General features: G+C 41.0%; 1 pseudogene; it reads right to left on the reverse strand.

Moving 5' to 3' along the window:
• Positions 1–1,482: 1,482 nt before the first annotated feature.
• LOC112913425 (vacuolar-sorting protein SNF8 pseudogene) lies at positions 1,483–3,991 on the reverse strand (annotated as a pseudogene).
• Positions 3,992–4,201: the final 210 nt, after the last annotated feature.

The following is a 4,201-nucleotide window of genomic DNA, read 5'->3' on the forward strand; positions in this document are numbered from 1 at the left end:
CATATGGTTATTCTATACTTAACATTTTTTTTTTAAAAAGGTGTTATTTATTGACTCATGAGAGACACAGAGAGAGAAGCAGAGACACAGGCAGAGAGAGAAGCAGACTCCTCACAGGGAGCCGATGTGGCACCTGATCCCAGAACCCCGGAATCACTCCCTGAGTCAAAGACAGATGCTCAACTGCTAAGCCACTCAGGTGTCCCTCTATATTTAACTTTTTAAGGAGCTGTGCCTTCACTTTAAAAAAAAAAAAAGATTGTATTTATTTATTCATGAGAGACACAGTGAGAGAAGCAGAGACAGAGGAAGAAGGAGAATCAGGCTCCCCTCAAGGAGCCTGATGTGGGATTCGATCCTGGACCCTGGGATCATGTCCTGAGCTGAAGGCAGATGCTCAACCACTGAGCCACCCAGGTGTCCATGTGCCTTCACTTTTGAATGATAATTTTGCTGGGTGAAGATTTTAAGTGACAGGTTTTGTCTTTCAGTATGCTAAAGACATTTTTCTTCTTTCTTTTGGTATACATAGCTTCTGACAAGAAGTTTATTGCCTCTTATATTTATTCTTCTATAAGTAATAGTGTTTATTCTCTGGCTGTTTTAAAATTTTGTCTTTATCACTGGTTTCAGCAATTTCATTATGAAGTGAGGTGGTGTGGTTTTCTTCAGGTTTATTAAGCTTGGGATTCACTGAGCTTCTTGGATCTGTGGGTTTATAACTTTCAGCAAATTTGGATTTTTTTTTCAGACCATTTTGTCTTTAAATATTTTTTCTAAACCTCTGCTCATCCATCTTCTTTCCTTATGGGATATTATACATATACTAGCTTGTATAATACATAAGTGATACTCGTTTACTTTTTTTCCTTCTTTTTTGTCTTTGTGCTTTATCTTGGTTAGTTTCTATTTTATTTCTTCAGATCACTAATCTTTTCTTCAGCATCTGCTTTTATCACATCCAGTGTATTTTCCATTTCATATAATGTATTTTTCATATCTAAAAATTTCATTGGATCTTTCTTATATCTTCCTTTTCTCTAATTATTGTGGCCATATTTTCCCCTACCTTTTTGAACTCATTTTTATTTTTTATTTATTTATTTTTTATTTTTATTTTTTTAAAAATTTTTATTTATTTATGATAGTCACAGAGAGAGAGAGAGAGGCAGAGACACAGGCAGAGGGAGAAGCAGGCTCCATGCAGGGAGCCTGACATGGCACTTGATCCCGGGTCTCCAGGATCATACCCTGGGCTGAAGGCGGCACTAAACCGCTGAGCCACCCAGGCTGCCCTTGAACTGATTTTTAAAATCACAGCTTTTATGTCCTTGTTGGTTAGTTCCATCACCATTATTATTTCTGGATCTGTTTTTATTGGTTGACATTTTTTTTTCCAACAAAATTGTTCAGGTTTTATTTACCAGTAGCTTCTCTCTCTTCTCCCTGCCAGCTGCTGTGCCCTCTTCCACACTCTCAGATTCAGAAGAGGATTTCTCTGGCCTTATCAGTGGTAATCTTATGGGAGTAGAGTTCAATAGAAAGAGCTGGTAGACAGTAGTATGCCTCTTCTGGGGCCTACAAGTCCAACCAGGCCAACCTTTCCTTCAGCAGATGTTCCAGAACTTGCCTCACTTACTCTGTCTTCCATTTAAGACTGGCTTTGATCTCACTGGTTGTTATGTGGCCATTTCCCCTGTCAGCTGCAGCATCACAGTATGATCTACCTTGAGCTCAGCTAGAAAAGCTGATGAAGTAAAGGCCACCCACAGGGATGATGCTGAAGGCAGTGCCTCTAGTTACTTGATGGCCTTGATCAGCTTGTCTTGGCTGACGTCCTAAGTAAATTTTTTCTTTCTTTTAATTCCTATTGATGTAGATCCTCCAAAGTTCTTCAAAGAAGTTTGTTTCATTTGGATCTTTCTCATATCTTCCATTTCAGGAGAAATGGAAGGGCTAGGCACACATTAATAATTTGTATCCCCAGCATCTCAGATCAAAATCCTTTTTCAGAAGTCAAAGGATCCACTCCAGTGGTGGCATGCATGTCCTGAAACTATACCTGGAACTTGAGGTCTCTTCTGGATCTTCTGCTTGTTCTTGCTGGCAAATTATCCTAGTTTGGTCTTGAACATGTCCAATTTTTTGACATTGGGGCCAGCTGGTACTCAGCCAGGAGAGTCCCTCACTTCTTATAGCTGTTCTTAGGAAGCTTCTTCAGAGTGATATTGCTGACAATATACTTGCTATCAGCCAGTGGGCCACCTTGCTCCCAGGACGCTGGGTCTCTGCATCCCTTGATCCACCACTGGCCTCTATTGATTGATTTTTATCCTGCTTATGGGTAATATTTTCTTGCTTTTTTTTTTATGTTTAGTTTTTTTTTGAGTCAGACATTGTGAATTTTACATCATTGGTTGCTAGATTATGTTGTATTCTTTTAGGTAATGTTGGATTTTTTCTGGTGTGCAGTTGAATTTCTTGGAATCAGATGGATCCTTTTGAGACTTGTATTTAAACTTTGTTAGAATAGATCCATAACAACTTTTTAAAAAAATATTTTGTTAATTTATTATTTAGAGACACAAAGAGAGAGAGGCAGAGACACAGGCAGAGGAAGAAGCAGGCTCCATACATGGAGCCCGATGCGGAACTCGATCCCAGGACCCCAGGGTCACACTCTGGGCTGAAGGCAGGCACTAAGCCACTGAGTCACCTAGGGATCCCCATAACAATTTCTGATGTAGAGCTAATTGATCTCTGTGACTGAGACAATACTGTTCTGGGGATTCTACCCAATGATCTGTATATTACAAGGTATTTCTTTCTTTCATTTTTTTTAACACACATTGTCTTTTATTTAATTTATTTAATTTATTTATTTTAAAGATTTTATTTATTCATTCATGAGAAACACAGAGAGGCAGAGACACAGGCGGAGGGAGAAGCAGGCTCCCTGCAGGGAGCCCGATGTGGGACTCCATCCCGGGACTCCAGGATCACACCCTGAGCCAAAGGCAGACGCTCAACCATTGAGCCACCCACACGTTGCTATTTGTTTATTTTTTAGGTAAACTCTCTGCTCAACATGGGATTTAAACTCATGAACCTGAGATCAAGAGTTGCGTGCTCTACCAACTGAGCCAGCCAGGCACGCTAATCTGTGTTTTGGAACATCTTTCTATTCTGGCTGGTAGGAACATGAACTATACCCCTACCTGTAATAGGTCCAGAAATTGTTCTGCCTGTTCTTTCTCATGGTTCTTTCCTCAGTCTTAGGTAGTTTCCTTGCATTGTATATGTGAACAAAGGTTAGTACTCAAAGACTTCAGGGGACTGCTCAGCAGATTTCCAAAATTCTCTCAGTGTGTATCTCTCTCCTCTCTGATACACTTACTTGCAAAATCTATCTACCTTGGCCTTCATGAGCTCCTATGTCCGTTTCCTCATTACAAAGAGACTTCTGGGGGCACCTGGGTGGCTCAGTTGGTTAAGTATCTGCCTTCAGCTCGGGTTATGATCCCTGGGTCCTAGGCTCTGCAGGGAGCCTGCTTGTCCCTCTCCCTCTGCCTGCCATTCCCCTTACTTGTGTGCTCTCTATGTGTCAAATAAATAAAATCCTAAACAAATAAAAAGACTTCTGGGCTACATTTGGGTTCCCTTTCCTTGTACTGCAAACTGGAAGCTGCCTCCAGGCAATAAGATGGTATAGTCCTAGACTCACTTTGTTTCCCTCTTCTTAGGGATCATAGTCCTGCACGGTCTGCTGCCCAGTGTCTAAAAATCATTGTTTTATATATTTTGTTTGTTTGTTTGTTTTCTGGTTGTTTAAGGCAGAGGGTAAATCCAGTCACTGTTACTTCATGTTGGGTAGTAGTGGAAGTTCCAACTACCTTTTTATCATCATAGTTTTGAGTTCCCTCTTGTAGTAAGCTTCCTCACTGGTGAGCTGTATTTCAGACATTTTATCTGGAGGATGAAACCTCCTCATGGGATCTGAGTGAGTCTACAAATGATGCAGGTCAGGGGTGCCTGGGTGGCTCAGTCAGTTAAGCGTCTATCTTTGGCTCAGTTCATGATCTGAGATAGAGCCCTGCGCCGAGCCCTGTATTGGGCTCCCTGGTTGTGGGGAGCCTGCTTCTCCCTATTCCTCTGCCTCTTCCTCAGCTTGTATTCTCTCTCTCTCTCAAATAAATAAATA

The sequence above is a fragment of the Vulpes vulpes genome, chromosome 15 (assembly GCF_048418805.1).
Source record: "Vulpes vulpes isolate BD-2025 chromosome 15, VulVul3, whole genome shotgun sequence".
Taxonomy (NCBI): Eukaryota; Metazoa; Chordata; class Mammalia; order Carnivora; family Canidae; genus Vulpes; species Vulpes vulpes.